The sequence below is a fragment of the Sus scrofa genome, chromosome 9 (genome assembly GCF_000003025.6).
Source record: "Sus scrofa isolate TJ Tabasco breed Duroc chromosome 9, Sscrofa11.1, whole genome shotgun sequence".
Lineage (NCBI taxonomy): Eukaryota > Metazoa > Chordata > Mammalia > Artiodactyla > Suidae > Sus > Sus scrofa.
In genome coordinates this window covers 32,303,180-32,322,572 of record NC_010451.4, presented here as the reverse complement: position 1 = coordinate 32,322,572, position 19,393 = coordinate 32,303,180, and the positions used below count along the sequence as shown (strand labels likewise).

Here is a 19,393-nt window from a genome sequence, read left to right as displayed (position 1 = left end):
CCTGAAGATGGAGGGCAGTTTGCACATGTTTAATGGTGCTGCAGAGGGAGCGTAAGAGTGTGGCACAAATGGAAGAACATGTCTCAGCTCCCACTTCAGCCTCCACCCCACACACTAGCACAGCCCCCGAGAACATTGTCTGCAGAGCCCCAGGCCACCACAGCGCCCACTCTGCATTGCCATGTGCCGAGATCACAGACAAATACTTACCTTGGTTGGTTCCAAAGGCCCCCAAACATGAAGCTAACAAAGAGTGGTTTTTCTGATGCTCCGATTAGAATGCTCTTCCATTCCTTTATCATATGGGTTAAAACAAACCCCACTCCACAGTAGAAAGAACTTGGAGGCTGAGCCCTGCAGCTGATAAAATATACACAGAGGAGGTTCTGATAAGGATACAGAATAAATTTTGTTTAATTCTCCTAGCAGAGCATTTAACTCAATGCTCTACAAAGATGACTAAATGATTTATTAAGAATCACTGTGCCCCTCTGGTCGTTTATATGTTTAGATCTTATTTGACTATTAAAGTTGGATTTCTGATCCTTTGATATTTGAAAAAATAGGTGAGCATACCCTTAGATAATCCCTGTTTAATAATGTGTATTATTTTTCTCTGGGTGTGCTTCATGTGATACCTTACCATTTTCTCATTTCAATCTTTACAACAGTCCCCATATATTGAGGTTTAGAGAAAAGAAGGAGTGAGTATTTCTCTTGCTTGAGAGCCTGATTCTAATTCCAGACCTTTTAACGCCAAGGCTGGTGCTTTATGCCTGCATTTTACATAACAATAAAAGAAGAGACTGTCTTCCAGAGGAAGAGTGTTGAAGCAGTCGTCAAACTCAGGTCAAGTTGCTCCCACCCATCAGCGGTGAAGTCTGGTAAAGAACAAATTGTCTTTCAATTTACCAGGCAAAGAGAGCCACAGAAAGCATCTTGACAAAAGTCGGCCACTAGAGGGTGCCATTGTCCCTCTATGCACATTTGGGAAGGGCACTCCTAGGATGTTAGCCCAACTGCCCTCAGGAAGAGGTCCAGCTGAGAGGTCCCCAAACTTCTGAGGATCGATGGATAGATAGATAGGCAGAGAGACACTCCCTGCAACCGCTTTCCACAGAATTCATAAGATCAGTAATAAAATTTACCTTTAAACATGTTGGGAGTGTAACTTTGTGGATACGAATAACTTGACATCTTTGAAACAGTCTTCAAAAGAATTTTTTAAATCACTAAAACATATTTTTTAAATGACTAAATGAGACCCAGGAGGAGAACAATAGCTCAAGCTGTCTTTCTTGAAATAAATTTCCTTTTTTCGGCAGGGAGGATTCGTTTGCGAATAATCAGCTCTGCCCAGTTTTGTCGGAGAGTCAGAGGGCTTAAACTTTGATAGCAAATGATCTCTAACCCCATTCCCCAATCACCACCATCAATTCTAAATTCTCATCTAGCCACCTGACTGGACATGGAAGGAAAACAGTGGACAATACTGGGACTTCTGCCCCCAGTAAGCACTTAATACAGCCAGTTGAAAAAATGATTGAACAATGAAAATCTCTGCTTAAATACTCCCAACAGTAACCAGGTGACCGGTGACCGTGACCAGCCCTAGCTACTCCTCCCACCTTGGTCTTGAGCTGTCCACCTTATACTATCATAGTGATACGGTGAACATAAGAGCATAGATGGCATTTAGATTTGTCCTTTTCTGGCCAGCGGTTACAGACCCAACTCATGCTCCTGGCCGATACTTCATAAATACCTGATGAATTGAATAGGTAAGAGCTGGCTCAAATTCAGAGTAATAGATGAAACTGAGCCCTGGCAAACTGAAGATGGAACAGTTTAAGTGGGACAGAGTAATGGTAAAACTGCTTCTGTGGGTAATCACCTCCCATCAGTAGCAGTGGCTGTCCTCCACCTTAATTAACTTAGAAAAAGAAATAGCTGGGCCTGGAGGCCGTCTTACAGGGATGCAATGAGAGGATGAGAGAGACAGAAGAAGCACAGCAAAGATGCCCTAATGGGCTTTCCACATCTAGGTTGATTGACTGTTGAGAAAAGAAAGAACAGCTTGTACTATTCTGGGTAGCATGAGCACTGTAATTTGTGACAGGTATAGGTCATGTATCTATTTTTCTGTCTGACAAGGACAAGGAGCAGCTGGTGGCTGGTACAAACCCAGATTGGCTTGTGTAGGCTATGAACTACGGAGATAGAGCCTTGGTTTTCAATCTGGGCTATAGAGGAGGTAGGGTTGTGGTTAATACTTGTATGTCTGTGCAAACTTAACTGAAGTTAACAGATTTCGGGCTGCAAGAGGGAAAATGAAACTTAATGATTCTAAGAGCTCTGTTCTTAATTTCCTCCTGAGCATGAAAAGAAAGTCAGTTTTGTACCTCTCTCTCTCTCCCCTCTCCACCCCCACCTTCTAGTCAATTAAGGATAACAAACATCAGCCTCGCACTGTGCTGGGCGCTGAGGAAGTGAGGTCAGTGTGGCGCAATACTGCGCCTCCGGGACCGGTTTAATACAGAAGGCGATGAGGGATCGTAGAGGGTGGTAAGCATGACAATAGATCCGTGCATGAAAGCTGCAAGATGCAGTACAGGTAAGGGAGTGATTTACTCTATTGCTATAGATAAAGAGAATTATAGAAAACCTCTCAGTTCATGGCCGTTGAGAACACCGCACTAAGGAATGCAGAAGGCCTTCCTACATATAATCCTCATGTCCCCCTCCTGTAAACTGATTAGAAAAGAGCTGAGGCGTTCCCATCGTGGCTCAGCAGTTAACGAACCTGAATAGGATCCATGAGGATGCAGGTTCTATACCTGGCCTCGAACAGAGGGTTAAGGATCTCGCCTTGCTGTGGCTGTGGTGTTGGCAGGCAGCTGGGAACCTTTAGCTTGGGAACCTTTATATGCCTCAGGTGTGGCCTCAAAAGAAAAAAAAAAAAAAAGAGAGATGATAGGTGAACGTGCTCTAAGTTCCTTCCGCCATGTCCCCAACCTCCGTCCTCCCTTTCAGGCCAAGGGGTGAGCCTCCTTGCTCAGGCTGCTCCCCAGGCCTCTGTCCCACTTGCACCCCCATGGTGGTGCCTGGGTCTGTGTGCACCTAACTTTATGTCATGATTTTTTTTTTCTCCTACAAAACTGTGATCTTTGTTTTATTCCCTTTAAACCTAAAAGAGAAAGATCCTCGAAAATGTATTCAGCTGGAGGGTTCTTGTCTTTTACAAGAAGTGCCAGTGTTTCAAGGAAGAAAAGGGCCCCGTCAAGCTGCATGAAGTTGCCACAAGGCGAATGCATATAATTAAATTTGATACTTGAGTCAAACACAGGGTTTCCTGACATCTTCAAGTTGTTCTTTACCTGCTGCTGAAGCCTGTCCTCATTTCCCCCAATCCTTTCCTAACCCCACCTTCCACCAACCCCCCTTCACAAGCCCTCCCCCTACCTGCCTGTTAAACCCCAACCGAGCCCTCCTCATATCAACTGTCCAATTTTGACAAAACTACAACAGCTAAAGTTCGACTTCCTTTATTCAAGGGAACCCTCCATGGGTTGGGGAAGTACAGTTCTCACAAGCAATGAAGCATTGCCCCCAGCATTTTGTCCCAGGGGATCCGGGACAAAAATGAGTTTATGGAGAATTCGAAGCTGCAACTTGGAAGGTCAGGGAGAAGGTGAGTGGGTCCTATTTTTTAGGGAAAGGTAAGGTAGTTAAAGTTGAGTTGGTGGGTTGTGACTGGGGTTTGTTAAGTTTCTTTGACAAGTGTTTCTCAGAAGCGCAGGCTGACATAGGTTTAGATTTGTGACCTGGGTCATTGGCTCCATTTTGTGACCCCAACACATGCGTTAATATTATTAACACCTGGAGTTCCTGTTGTGGCTCAGCAGGTTAAAAACATGACTAGTATTCCTGAGGATGTGAGTTTGATCCCTGGCTTCGCTTGGTGGATTAAGAATCCGGTGTTGCTGCAAGCTGCAGTGTAGGTTGAGGATGTGGCTCTGATTCCTGCCTTGCTGTGGCTGTGGTGTAGGCCGGCAGCTGCAGCTCCAATTTGAGCCCTAGCCTAGGAACTTCCATATGCCATGGGCACAGACTTGAAAAAATAAATAAATATTATCAACACCTGACAGTTTTCCAAGGGAAAAAAATAAAAGTGGTGGCAAAGAGGAAAGTCCCCAATGTCCTCTTGCTATAGGAATGTCAATGTATTATTCACTTTGGGGCGTTGATGCAGAATAAGCAATGTCTGTGCATGTTTGTATATCTGAAAAAAATCTCATTCTTGGGATAAATTCCTGCCCTCAGATCCTTAATAGAAGGAAGTAATAAATCCATAAAAGTAAATAAATATTGAAGTAAATTACCAGGGTTAAATGAAGAAAATTCGTGGAGATATTTAAAGAAATTTCATGAACCCCCTGGAATATTCTGCTGTGCAGCAGCAAATCCCTTTACATTTCTGGACAGTCTCCTGAGCCTAGCCATGGGGTATTTAAAAATTAAATTATGGCCAGCTGTCAGACGGAGCCTCAAGATTTTGAGAAAACTAGCAAGTGTTCCTGCAAGGGTACTCTTCCTAAATCCTAGCATTTGCTGTATCAGCTGAGCACTGAAGTCTCTTCCATTCGATTTGGGCTATTTTCTTGCTTCGACCTGTCATGCCCAGTGTGGCAATGCTCCCCTCATTCCAGAGAGGAGTCCGCAGGTGCACTCTGAAGCCATTCAGGTCTGTGTAGACTGCAGCGCTTTCCAGGAAACCTCTGAACGTGTGTGCCTCCTGGACGGGTTGCTAAACATCGGAGGGTGATGTGCAACAGGTTTGAATACAAACCACAAGTTAAAGGCCTTCCAACCAAAGGGTAGGGCAGACTCACGGTGGTTGCGGAGTGTAAACAGGAAACTTTTATTTAGCAAAAGCTTGGAAGTTTGTTGCCAAAGGAGCTATTCATGGACACAACAACTCATTACCCTTCACTGCCAAATGAATTCAAACTGTGATCTGTTTTCTGTTTTTCTTAGCCACCATAAGTCTGTTTTCTGAGGGGCCCAGTTGAATCTGGAAAAAGGGAACTAGACTCATTAACTGTATACCTCACAGTCTAGATGTGGCAACATTTATAAAGTTGAAGGCAGGGACCAGAATTAAATCCTTATATTACCAGGAAGCATCCGGGACTTAAAATCAAGTTGTTTCTGGTCTTGATGGGTCTGGCTGCAGGAAGCTCCATGGAGAGGGGCTGCAGGAATCAGCCTTATTCCAGCCTTATTCCTTGGACCCTCAAGGCCTTCTTTATTAGACGGGGATGGCATTCTGCATCCTTTCCATCACTCCACCTTGAATTTTACGCATGTCTGTCCCTGAGGCATTACTTGTGGAAAGTTACCCTGCGGAAATCAGGATGGACTCCATGGGTTTCTTGGTAAATAATTTTGGCAAATAGTATCTACTCTGTTCACTCTGAGAGACTGATAATGTTCTCGGTCATTTTAAAACATCTGAGAAGTTCTGAAGTCAAATTTTTTTTGTACTCCTTTACACATTGTTTTACCCCAGTAGTTTCAAAATTTATTTAATCATTGTGAAAAGACAAACTGAGGCATATTGCACATTTAAAAAATTTATTTGAGCAAAATCAATTTGTATCAGGCGGCACCAAACTGAAGTGGTTAGGAACACTCTGAAAGCAGCTAGAAGAAAGCCTAATAAAGAGGAAGTGAAGAGAAAAGCAAGAAGAAAGAGAGAGAGAGGAAGGAAGGAAGGGAGGGAGGAAAGAGAAGAAAGAAAGGAAAAAAGAAAGAAAGGAAATTATTGATTGGCTACAGTTTAAAGCCCACTTGGCTGCTTGTGATTGTTTATCCTTAGCTTTTTTTTTTTTTTTTTAACCCTTGAGGCCATTACAGGCTTCGATTTGCTTACGTAGGTCACCATGACTTTAGATCTGCCTCAGTTTGATGGTTTAATTTGTACCACGGAACAATTTTTGCAGAACAAACATTAGCATTTCAAGAAATGAGTGTTCAGCAATACTCATTTTGAAAAAGGCATAAAGACGTGATATGCACCTTGCATAGCAAATTAACATGATACAGAGCTACTCGTGGGTGAAGAAGGATGCTGATGGGTATTTGTGTAAGTCCATGCTCCCGGAGTCTGGGGGAATAATATGATGTAGGCGGTCAATACTGGCCCGGTGATTCCTTGCTTACCTGTGAAAGTGTACTTGGTGGAAGTGACTTAATTTCAGCTCAAAGGCAAGGTCATTGGCATGGTGGGGGCTCTAACCTTCAAACAGTTTATCCCAAGAGGGTGCTTCCTGAAGATCACAGAAACCCTGGACAGGGTGGATCCTGAAATCTTATCAGAACCACACAACGATTCGCCTAGGGTGGGCCACATGTGGAACAGACCTTGTGCTCCCTCAAGGGCCACCTACAATACTACGAAGACTAAAAGGAAAGGCAGGGAGGGGGAGACCACACAGACAAAGATCAGCAGGTTTCCTTTTGCGTTAATGATCACCTGTCAAAGCTGATTTGGAATAGGAGCCTTGAGCATAAAGTGAGAACCTCTGGTCTTGGAGGCCTGAATTGAGCTCACATTCTTCAAGCCCTGCTGTGGTTATAATTTATGTCACTACTGTGGATGGGAGTAGCCTTGGGAAATAGAATCCTTAGTCCAAGAGGATAGCAAGAGCTGGGGGACAAACACTTCATTACTTGAAGTTGTTTACCAGAGAGTTGGGGAAAATATCCAAGGGGGAAAAAAAATTACTCGAGAAAAATAAGCCCTGATGGAGTTTTTTTACTCTTTCTGACTTTTTTTTTTTTTTTTTTTGCATAAACTAACATCAAAGGCTCCTGTGTTAGTTTGGACACTCCTAAAAGCAGACTCTAGACAGGACTGGATGCACAAGAGACTTATTGGAAGGAAGTGGCTGGAAGGATGAAGGGAGGGGGATGGAGAAGGCAGGCAGAGACAGGCACCAGTGAGAGAAAGTGGATACTCAGGGGTGGAGGACACTCATCCAACCTGGAGTGCAAGTGTTTTCACCTCACTAGTGTGTGTCATGCCACTCAGGATGGTTGTTCTCCTGCTGCCTGTCCATCCCCTACCCAACCTGTGCCTGCTTTACCCCGTGCACCCGTGCACACGGCTGACCTTCCTAGGTACTTGCCCCAGGCCCCAGCTGGTGAGAGCTCATCAAACGGGTAGTGGGGACATACCTCTCTGATGATTTCCCTGGTAACTAATTAGCCAACCTGATGTAATTCCCCATATAACCGGTAATCTCCCCTTCCCCGACAGGAAGGGGGTGTTACGGCCACCATGTCCTGCCTACCATCCACCGCACAGGGTGGGGTGTCGCTCCAGGACCTTGCTTCAGTCCTATAAGCTCCCTCATCCATTAAACCATTGATGTCTCTATTACTGACTCCAGGTTCTTCCTTCAGTCTTGAAACTGGACAAGCACGGGGCCTTGTAGGTCTGTGGAGTGCAGCCCCAAACGAGCCACGGACTCCCTGACCTTTCTGATCAGCCCATTGTCATCACCGTAATGGGTCAGTGGGAGCAGGTCCACTATGTGGCTGAGCTTGGGGCATGGTGCTCTCTATCTTCAGGACCCATCGTGTTTCTGTAGAGGCCAGAATGTTGCCCAAATGGAAATATGATAGGGACCACAAGCCCTGCATCCTTTAGGTATTTAGTGGAGGCGCCATTCCTCCCAGGAGGAGACAATGTCAATCAGTTATGCACCTGAAATTTGGCTTTGGTCTGGGAACCGAGCAGAGAATTTTGACTTTGTATTGGAATTACTGTCCTCAGCCTCCTGCTCCCCTGTTCATCCTTTTTCAGGCTGTAGATTTTTACAGCAGCCTTTCTGGCCGCCATCCGTTTTGCTCCTGGGAACGATATGCTCTATTAACCATCTACAAAACTCCCTGAAGCTCAAGTCCCCTTGGCTTCCTTCTGTACCTGCCAGTTATTACGGTAATTATGTTCTCCTGGCTTCTGGCAGTTAAGTACTGCTACCTAACCTCTAATAATTCAAGGTTCATCCCCACAGATACCAACAAGCTCAGGTCTGTCAGCTACATGGCTGCCTCTCCCACTATAAGCCCTGGCCTGCTGAGGAGAGCTCCCACTAAACTGCTATCCTTTTCATCAGTGCATTACTGGTGGCCTTGGTGAACTGTATGTCCTCTGGACCTTCCTGAAAAACAGAGTGCTCTGCTAGATCTTCTGACCTCACACAATACATCCATGCTGGCATGCCCACATCCCTCAGTCTCTTTATTCCTTTCTCTACCATCTTCCAGGACCCAAGCATTTGCACTTAAACTGGGCCATCACTTTCTCTAGGTTTTAAATAAACACCCCAGTAGAGAGTTTGCCTCATCTTCTAGGCCCTTGCCAGGGTAGGTGTTAAATTCAGTGTCTTGAGAGATTTCCCCCAAGTCAATGAAGTCTTGAATATCCACTCTTAACATTCCATTGTCCTTGATCATATATCCTCAAAATCCAGTACTGGTACAGACTGGCCAGTTTTGTAGCTCCTTCCAATATATGACCTCTTCTTTCTCTTACCTGGCCAATGGATTTTTCAATTGACTATCTGTCTTCAATACAGGAGATAAAGTAGGAGTGGCTCTTAAAGGGGGTGCCTCTTGCCTTGTTGGGAAGATGTGTCGGCTGCATCTTCCAGTCTAGAGGGAATGTTAGCTCTTACGAGGTAGGGAACTTGCTGCAAGCTCTGAGGGCTGTCAAGGGGGCCGGGGGTATGTATAGAGCCAACACTCTCATACTTTTTAGCATACTTCCCAAGGCCCTCATCTGATTTTTCAGAGTCTCGACCTTTTCCAAGCTATCTCACTATTGTCTATATCTTAGGAGCTCCAGCTTCAGCAGTCAGATCTCTGGTCAGCTTCTTAGCAGAGTCAGCCCTCCCATCGTAGGAAAAAAGGTTCTAATAAAGCCCTCTGGTTCTCACACTTACTTTTAAATGCCTGTTAAAAGTACTCAGTTTTCCATTATCCTTGTGCAGGGTATCAACATAGTTTAGCAGTCACTGACCAACTTTGTTCCACAGACATTGCACTCTCATATTTTTCAAAAGCTTGAATCTTGCACCAACCAAGATATTCCCCTCCACCAGGGAGCTTCCCCAGGTCACTACTTGTGAAATCTTTAGCACCTGCAATACCACCTTAGGCCAGAAAACACCTCTGTACTATACACCACTCATGACAGCATCCTTATTGGTCACAGAGCAATGAGCAAGCCAGTCCCAGATGCCACCTTACTGCATTTTTCACCACTTATGTTAGTTCTGCTCCAGTGAGAAGCATATGTCAAAATGGGATTTGATTTAATGGAGGAGATGCCAATTAAGAATTAAGGGGAAGATACCACAGAAGGCAGGGAGAGCCTTTTGGCCTATATACAAGTCTGAAGCCTGTGAAGGTGAGGAGATCTTGAGAAAGCAAAGGGAAGTGAGTAGTAAGAGCTTCAGACTGCAGCACAGTTCTATGAAAATGTTGGCCAATTTGATGTTCTCAAGAAAATATGCCTATTAAAAGTCTTGTTGTTTAGGAATAGTCTTGCATTAGTTCCTTAACCATGTTTCTGTATTAGTTGGAAGAAACCATGGGAAACCTGGTCCTAGCATGCCACTCAGAAGGGTGGCAGTTAATGCCACCGGTCAATCATATTCTCTGCAGCAGGAGATCTGGGTGGCACATTTTCATGGTACCACACCCTCCCTGATACTGTAGGTCCTCAAGACCTACCTGACATTGATTTTTTTTTCTTTTTACACCTGCACCTCTGGCATATGTAAGTTGCCAGGCTAGTGGTTTAATCCAAGCTGCAGCTGCTGGCCTATACCACAGCTACAGCAATGCCAAATCTGAGCCACATCTGTGCCCTACACCACAGTTTGTGGCAATGCCAGATCCTTAGCACTCTGAGAGAGGCCAGGGATCAAACCTGCATCCTCATAGACACTATGCCAGGCTTTTAACCCACTGAGCCCATGAGAACTCCCTTTAAGACCTATCCGACATTGATGAGCCATTCTACAGAAGGCTGTCCACACCTTAAAGAGGCCTATTCTGAGACAACAGATGATCCCTGTGACTGACTGCTACCAACTACTCTCCAAATAAAAGATGGGAAGAGTCAAGAGGCAGAAGGAGGATATAGATAGAGTGGTAAAAATAGAAGGAAACCAAAACTGAAGGATGGAGTAGTACCTCTCTCTGTTAAAAACAAAACAAACACACAAACAAAAAAACCAGAAATGAAGTAGGGAGCTCTAGCTGTTGCACAACAGGATTGGTGGCATCTCTAGAGCACCAAGATGCAGGTTCAATACCAAACCCTGGCCTGGCACAGTGAGTTAGGAACCCAGTGTTGTTGCAGCTACTGCACAGGTTGCAGCTGCAGCTCAGATCTGATCCTTTGCCTTGGGGAACTCCACATGCCACAGGTGGCAAAAAACAAAACTAAACAAAGTAGAAGCCAGAAAATGAAAGGGCTTAGCCAGCATTAGCCAGAGAAACTGCAACAACCAACAGAGAGAGCACTGAAACAACCACCAGCATGGTTGAGGGAAGGAAAAATGCTATCTGCCTGGCATAGTTTGGGAGTTAGAACTTTAAAGAAAGAGGAAAAGCAAATCCATGCTTCCTCTGGTCCCACCGAAGCTGAGAGTGCAACAAGCTCCCTCCCCTAACTCCACCCAACTAACAAGAAGAATAGAGGAAGAGATGAGATTAATATTGAATTTTAAATTCAATAGATATTTTTTCTATTCAAGTTTTATTGAAGTATAGTTGATTTACAATGTTGTGATAATTTCTTCCATACAACAGTGATTCAGTTATACACATCTATATATCCATTCTTTTTCAGATTCTTTTCCATATAGGTTATCACAGAATAGTGGGTAGAATTCCCTGTGCATACAGCAGGTCCCTGTTGGCCATCCATTCCATATACAATTGTGTGCATACGCTAATCCCCAAACCCCAAATCTATCCCTCCGTCCACCTATCCCCTTTTGTAAACATACATTTGTTTTCCATGTCTGTGAGTCTGTTTCTGTTTTATAATGTTCATTTGTATCATTTTTAGATTCCACATATTTGTATCATTCTTGTATCATACGATATTAGGCATTCTCTGACTTACTTCACTTCGTACAATAACCTCTAGGTCCATCCATATTGCTACAAATGGCATTATTTCATTCTTTTTTATGACTGAGTAATATTCCATTGTGTACTCCTTACTCTGTCAATGGACATTTAGGTTGCTTCCATGTCTTAGCTATTGTAAACAGCGCTGCAATGAACATTAGGGTGCATGCTCCTTTTTGAATTATAGTTTTCTTTGGATGGATGCCCAGGAGTGGGATTCTTGGGTCATATGTTAGTTCTATTTTTAGTTTTTTAAGGAACCTCTATACTGCTTTCCATAATGATGGCACCAGTTTACATTCCTACCAACAGTATAAGAGGGTTTCCTTTTCCCACACCCTCTCTAGCACTTATTGTTTGTAAACTTTCTGATGATAGCCATCTGGCTGGTGTAAGGTGGTATCTCATAGTAGTTTTGATTCACATTTTTCTAAATTTTAGCAATGCTGAGCATCTTTTCATATGCTTTTTGGCCCTCTATACATCTTCTTTGGAGAAATGTCTACTTAGATCTCCTTTGTGCATGTGTCTTTGTAGATCCATACCCATGGCATATGGAGGTTCCTGGCTAGCATCAAATCAGAGCTGCAGCTGCTGGCTTATGCCACAGCCACAGCACTGCCAAATCTGAGCTGTCACAGCAACACTGGATCCTTTAACCCACTGAGCAAGGTCAGGGATTGAATTCACCTCATGGATACTAGTCGGGTTCTTAATCCGCTGAGCCACAGTGGGAATTCCTTTTCTATTTTTTGATTTTTTTTTTTTTGATATTGAACTTCATGAGTTGTATGTATATTTTGGAAATTAATCCCTTCTGGGTTGCTTCATTTGCAAAAATTTTCTCTCGTTCTGTGTTGTTTTGTTTATGGTTTCCTTTGCTGGCAAAACCTTTTAAGTTTAATTAGGTCCCATTTGCTTATTTTTGTTTTTATTTTCATTACCCTAAAAGGTGGATCCAAAAAGATGTTGCTGTGGTTTGTGTCAAAGAGTGTTCTATGTTTTCCTCTTAGAGTTTTATAGTATCTTAAATTTAGGCCTTTAATCTACTTTGAGTTTATTTTTCTGCATGGTGTTAGAGAATATGCTAATTTCATTCATTTACACGTAGCTGTCCAGTTTTTCCAGCACCACTGATGAGGAGACTTTCTTTCTCAACTGTATATTCTTGCCTCCTTTTTCACAGATTAGTTGACCATAAATATGTGGTTTATTTCTGGGCTTTCTATCCTCTTCCATTGATCTAGGATTCCACTGAACTAGATCTGCCATCTTGGGCCTACTTGGTTCTAATCAGTTTATATCATATTCTCAAGGATAAAAAGAATGAGAAAAAGAATGTGTACACACACACACACACATATATATATGTATGACTGGGTCGCTTTGCTGTACAGCAGAAATTGATAGAACATTCTAAATCAATTATAATAAAAATAAACTAATTAAATAAAAAATAAAAGCAATATCTTAAAAATATAAAAAATAAACAATGAATGAACATTGCAAAATACAAACAGATTCACAACTATAGAGAATGAACTGGTGATTCAGTATTGAGAGGGAAGCGATGGAGGGGTGGTAAGCTAGGAGTAGGGGTTTAAAAATACAAACTACTGGAGTTCCCTCTGTGGCAAAATGGGTTAATAATCTGACTGCAGTGGCTCCAGCTGTGGAGACATGGATTTGACCCCAGGCCTGGCACAGTGGGTGAAAGGATTCAGCACTGCTGCAGTATAGGTTGCAATCCCTGGCCCAGGAGTTTGCATATGCTGTGGATGTGGCTAGTGAAAAAAAAGTACAAACTACTAACTATAAAATAAATGAGCTGCAAAGACATATCGCCATGGAGAAAATAGCCAATATTCTATAATAGCTTTAAATGAAGTATAATCTATAAAAATATTGAATCAATATGTTGTATACCTAAAACTCATATAATATCTTAACTGTACTTCAATAAAAAAATAAAAGAGGTAAACAATAGGGTCAAATCACCCCAGGTGGAGAACCGTTGCTTATGTCTGCCTGGGTTTTATGGTTAAAAAGCAGTAAGAAAAACAAAGCAAAACAAAATCCTTGTCTAATACAGGTCAATTGGCATATACGAGATGCTATGACTCCAAAGCAAGAAAGCAAAGCCAGTTCTCAGCTGGGTTACTGTGGGAATCAAGCCTACTCCAAAGGTTTGTAGTGGGAGTTACATGTGCTAAATACATGAGCATGCCTGACAGTTGTCTTGGCCCATATTAGTCTTGGGAAGCACTTGTTGAATCTGAATGCTGATTGATGTAGGATGTCTTTGGAAAGATGTGTAATTTAGCAAAAACTGGCAAAAAAGTCATTTTGAGGTTGCCGTCAGCATGTTCAGCTGCTTTAGTGGTATTTTTTTCATGTCCCAGTGTTTGTAGTTTCCATCCTCTGAATCTTTTCTCCCATGTCCATGCCAACTGCTGCATCAGCAGCCCATGCAGAAGGCACTGCTGGTCTATCAGAGTGTTGAGGTAAAACTCCTGCATACAGTGGGGAGAGATGCCCACGAGCAATTTAAGTATTTCAGAATAATTCATAATGTCGGCGATAACATAGCTTCATCAGCATATGAATAATTTTTTTGTTTCCTCTTAAAAATACAGTAAGATCAACATGATAGTCTTATCTTTAGAACAATTTCCAAAGGAAGGGTTGTATTATTTACATCAACAACATAACATTTTCGATGTGCAGAATGAAAGAATGAAATGGCCTATTTTTAGTATTTGGGATCCTCTCACCTCTTTATCTTCTGTTGCCATTTATAAAAAACAGAATGATAGTTAACCATTTTCAATTATTCACTTTGGTCAAATTTTAATTTAGTCACTGTCCTATTAAAATTCATTTTGATATATATGGAGCCTCACTATCACCAAAGCCAACATTTGACAAAAGTCATTTGGAGTTCCCTTGGTGCTGCAGTGGGTTAAGAATCCAACTGCAGCAGCTAGGGTCGCTGCAGAGGCGTGGCCTGGTTTTGCCACAGTTGCGGCTCTGATTCAAACCCTGGCACAGGAACTTCCATGTGCTGCGAGTGCAGCCATTAAAAAAAAAAAAAAAAAAAAAGTCATTAAATGAATCTAAAAACTGATTTCCTAGAATCTTCTAGAATGCTTAAACCATCTTTAGTTTAGTTTTGACTTTGACACAAAAAGTGAAATTAATTAGGTGAAGGAATTTAACTCTGTGTGTGTTTTTTGAAAAGTCATTGCAGAGGCTACTAAATTATTAGGCAAAGGAACACTGTTTTAAATTTCATCTTTTAAAAATCTGTCTCTATCTCATATCCAAATGTTTGCATTAATAAAATTTTAAACAAGGAGAAGCTTTTTAAAAATACACAAGTGCGCAACATGCATTTTCTAGAAATCTAAATAGAAAATATTTTTCCCAAACGGGATATATAGCTTAAGTGGCAGGTTCTGCCTTATTTCCTGGCCCAGGCTTGAGCATGAAAGGTCATGCTGTCCTGCAGAACAGGTCTCCATGGCCTTGGGTGTACTTTCATTTTGCTATGGGAGAAGGAAAGAATAAAGAGAACTGTTTTCCTCTGCTTTCAGGCAGGGGCAGCTCATCTCTTGGCAAGCCTGCTGCATTCCTTCTGGTTTTAGAAGCAACCCACACAGAGTCCTGCAAGTCTTAATACCCTGGGACTTCTCTGTATGTCGGAGAAGCATTTGAATCTTATTTGAGACATAGGCTAAAAGGCAGTTACCTGCTCTTGCACAGGTATTATCTGAATGATCAGGTCTTAACCTTGGCCCTGAGCCCCTCTATCCCATGTTTGGTGCAGGTGCCTTAAAAATGTCCCCTTTGGGGAGTTCCCGTAATGGCGCAGTGGTTAACGAATCCGACTAGGAATCATGAGGTTGCGGGTTCGGTCCCTGGCCTTGCTCAGTGGGTTAAGGATCCGGTGCTGCCATGAGCTGTGGTGTAGGTTGCAGATGTGGCTCGGATCTGGTGTTGCTATGGAGTGTGGTGTAGTCGGCGGCTACAGCTCCGATTAGACCCCTAGCCTGGGAACCTCCATATGCCTCAGGAGTGGCCCTAGAAAAGGCAAAAAGACAAAAAAAAAAAAGTCCCCCTCTTCCTTATTCAGGGCTGCCTTGGGGACCTGCCACAAGCCCCTGCTCTACCAGTCCCACCACTTCTCCAGACATCACTTTAGATCTAGTCCCTGCCCTCTGCCAGCCCCAAGACCATGACTTACTGTGTCTCATGGTGCTCTTATAAAGAAGCCCAATTTTCTTTTTCTGTACGCAGAGGGATCACAGTTACTTGTGGTTGGGGGATTTACTCTATTGTAGGAATTATAAAGGAACCATCCTGGGGGCCTTGCATGCTTAAGGCATATACCTTTCTGAACAGGTGGTAAAAATACAATATCTTGGTTTTAGAGGCATCAAGACTGGAAGATATGTTCACATTCATCTACGCTTAAAGACAGAACCAAATACCATTCTTATTTTGTGATGCAGTTTTGGAGAAAAACAGTGCTGTTCCTCGTCAATGTCTCCTGCAGTAACAATAAAGATGTCTGCACCAGGCGCTGTGGGAGATGGCGAGATGGTCCCTCGCCAGCAACTGGATTGAAGCTACTTCCTGTGGCAAGACTGCTCACTTGCAGCTGAAGTGAACTGGAAAGAATGATGGACCTGGAGACAGACCAATAATAATAATTAGCAACAGCATAGATCATGATTTTTTAATCCTCACGTAATCCTTAAAATAGTGATAACTAGTACCCCTATTTTAACCAAAGCATGAAGTGGCGAAGGAACTTGCCCAATCTCTGATTAATAATTAATGGAGGCATGACTCAAACATAGCTGTCTGATTCCAGCATCTGTGTTCTCCACCCCTGGCTTATCCTGCTCCAGAGAATGTAGATTCATATGGGTTCAGGTTTTGGAACTTAGTTGTGGCTTTATCTTGCTTTGCCTCAGTTACTTTTCTTATTTAAAGGGTACTTATCTCAGAGGACCTTTCTGGAAATGACAGAGATAATGGATGTGGGAATAAAAATAGTTAGATTTTTGGGTCTGTCACTCTTATAACAGGATGTGGTGCATTGCTGAGCTTACGGAAATGCTGTGGAGTGACTTCCAAGAGATGCTTTTCATAACTGATATGTCTCTATCTTTGTGCCCTGATCTTTTTAGAAACTCAGTTTTTGACTTACATATTATTTTGTGACCTAGTTGAGTTTCAAATAAAACACCTTGACACGGGCTCTGCGAACCTGGATTAATTGCCAGGTTTGTCACTCTGATCCTTAAAGAGGAAACAACAAAGGTTGGGACAACATCTGGCATGCTTACCACGGGCAGTCACATGGTCAAAACACAAATTTGGAGCTTTAGTCAAGGTTTGTATCTGCGGGGAAAAAAAAGAAAACAAAAACTAATGCATTTAATAGCATTTCAAGACATTGGGTACTAACATTTCTTAAAAACTGCAAAAACCACCAGGTACTAGAAATATTGAATAACTAGAGGAAATAAGATGTAAAATAAGAATTGTAGAAAAGAAATGGTGAAGCTTGAGGGCTGGCCCAGGTGAAGATCAGGTGAGTGCCACTTTATAAGCATAGAAGCACATGCTCCTCCCCAAATTTGTACAGACATCATTTCCCCTGATGGCCCTATTTAGAAAATGTTTTCTCTTCATTCTCTTTCTCTGCTACTATGGATTTTTTGTTTGTTTGTGGGGTTTTTTTTTTTTTTTGGTCTTTTGTCTTTTTAGGGCTGCACCCACAGCATATGGGGGCTCCCAGTCTAGGGGTCCAATCGGAGCTGTAGCCGCCAGCCTGTGCCAGAGCCACAGCAACGCGGGATCTGAGCCGCCTCTGTCACAGCCACCACAGCTCATGGCAACACCGGATCCTCAACCCACTGAGCGAGGCAAGGGATCAAACCTGCAACCTCATGGTTCCTAGTCGGATTCGTTTCTGCTGCGCCATAACAGGAACTCCTGCCACTGTTTAATACCTTAAAGGGAATAATTCCAGGTTTTAATGGATTTTTTGGTTTATTCTCTGGCTTCCTCTCACCAGGATGTGAGTGACCTGTACAGCAGGCTGTGAATTTTTTTCTCTGCCTGAGATTCTTCTATTGGAGAGTTCTTCTTTGGTCCAAATATCACCCTTTTAAATATGCAGTCCCTTTAAAAAAGGAAGCCATTCTGAAGGGAGCCCTGGGGTCCTACCAGCATGTGAATGATTTCTGCAGTTTCTCAGAGTGTTTTATTGAAAGCGTCTTACAATGGAAATAGAACTTTTTTCTAAGTCAGACAACCTTTCTTCATTTCAGATTTCAGCCTTGCGACTTCCTAGCTTTGGGATTATGAGAAAGTAGGTACTCTGTATCTCAATTTCAGAAAAAATAATAACAGTATTGTAGACTGGCTTGTGTAATTCTTACATCATACTGGAAGGAATGCATGTAGATCTGGGTTTGCTATACGGGAAGCACTTGTAAACTGTTTCCTGCCCTGCCCCCACCTTTGTTCCCCATGATTTATTCAATTCCAATATCAAGGAGAATAGGAAGCTAGGAATGGCTATTACCTTAGGAATAGTCATGTCAGGTTTAACTAAACTTAACCAATGTTTTCTCTTGGCTCTTTATATTTTTTTAGGGTCACACCTAAGGCATAGGGAAGTTTCCGGGCCAGGGGTGGAATCAGAGCTGTAGCTGCCAGCCTACACTACAGTGCTGACAATGCCAGATCCCAAAAGCATCTGCCACCTATAATGGTGCAGCTTACAGCCAATACCTGATCCTTCCCCCACTGAGCAAGGCCAGGGATTGGACCCACATCCTCACAGAGACATTAGGTCTTTAATCTGCCTGTAGAGCCAAAACAGGAACTCCTCTCCCAGCTGTTGAGAGTATTCTTGAAAGCCTTCTCGTGCTGGATGGAGTGGTTAGTATTTAATTTAGTATTAGCAGTAGTATTTAGGAGCAGTTAGTATTTTTTAAATGATGGATCATTTTTCTTTTGTCCAGGGCTTTATGCTACAGGGATGGATAAGGCAGAATTCCTTCCTTCAAGGAGATTACAGTCTTGAGATAGCAATTCTTAAATTTCAGGTGTCACACAGGCTCCATAAAGCTACTTGTTTGTTTTTTTGTGGACATAATAATCCTCAAGTAACATTTAATCAAACTACATTTCTTTCACTTTTTCAGACTTTTTTTGCCCTTCGCACAGGGCAAAATTCTGGAGCCTCATGAAAGGGCTTGAGCTAGCTTTGGAAAAGAGATCTAGCTCTATCCTGAGGAAAATGCAGGCTCCTTCTGCTGCAGCCCTTTTTCATGCCTTGAGGGAGATTCTCACCTGCCCCTCTGTCAAGGCAAATCTGCAAATCCTGCTGGCCATCTTCCATAGCATAGTGGCAGCCTGGCTGTTTCTGGAGCTGAGATCTACCCCACCTAACTCTCATGAAAACCAGTACAGTATCTGTGTTTTAGGAAAGGTATTCATGTGGTAGGCAAGACAGAAACAATAGTAAGCAAGGCACAGCCTATTAGGCAGCCTACCTTCTAGCGAGAGGAGGCCAGAGAATACACAGTTAGAGACTGGATTTCTTTCCTTTAAGGCATTTAAATAATTAAAAGGGACCTGAGAAAGAAAATAAACAGAAAACACTTTCTGTAACAGGGCAGTCAAGAAAAATGGTATTTCAGTCTAAAAAAAAGCAAGTCATGCAAAGGGCTGGAGAAGGAGTAATTCACGGGGGAGAGCCAGTGGCTGCGAGGCCCTGAGGAGGAGAAGAGCTTGATGTATTTAGAAGAAATCCGGAGAGACTGTGGGCAGCTTGAGGGGAGAGCATTTGGGGAGGAGGCTGAAAAGTGGTTTGGAAATGGAAGCTGGGGGAGAGAGAAGTATAGGTCAGAGCCTTCAGACTAGGTGAGGATATCTTCACATGAATTTCAGATCAGGACACCTGGTTCTTATCTTGAGGTTGGGGTTTCAGATGGGAAAGGATTCAAGCGCCATCAACTGCCATACCAGATTCACACCAGAACATGCCAGGGCAGGTAGGATGAGAAACGCTGCCTGGACCACTCACTCAATTCCCTGAAGAGCCCCTTCATCCTAAAGACCTGGCTTGACCTCTTGAAGATGCTTT

General features: G+C 42.9%; 2 long non-coding RNA genes across 9 annotated transcripts in view; one reads left to right on the top strand and one right to left on the bottom strand.

The window, feature by feature from the left end:
- On the top strand, positions 2,465-15,740 carry LOC106504862. Its single transcript, XR_001298748.2, has 3 exons — positions 2,465-2,614; positions 3,555-3,691; positions 15,654-15,740. It is a non-coding gene; the product is annotated as an uncharacterized LOC106504862 (long non-coding RNA).
- Positions 12,243-19,393, bottom strand: part of LOC102166056 — a 104,560-nt gene continuing 97,409 nt past the window's right edge. For 6 of the 8 annotated variants that reach the window (XR_002335606.1, XR_002335612.1, XR_002335610.1 and 3 more), the window contains 2 exons: positions 16,578-16,632; positions 15,277-15,911 (listed from right to left, as the gene is read on the bottom strand). This is a non-coding gene — a long non-coding RNA (uncharacterized LOC102166056). Of the gene's footprint in view, positions 13,734-15,276; positions 15,912-16,577; positions 16,633-18,800; positions 18,883-19,393 lie in introns of those variants that run through there. The other 2 variants (XR_002335609.1, XR_002335608.1) reach the window with 2 other exon arrangements.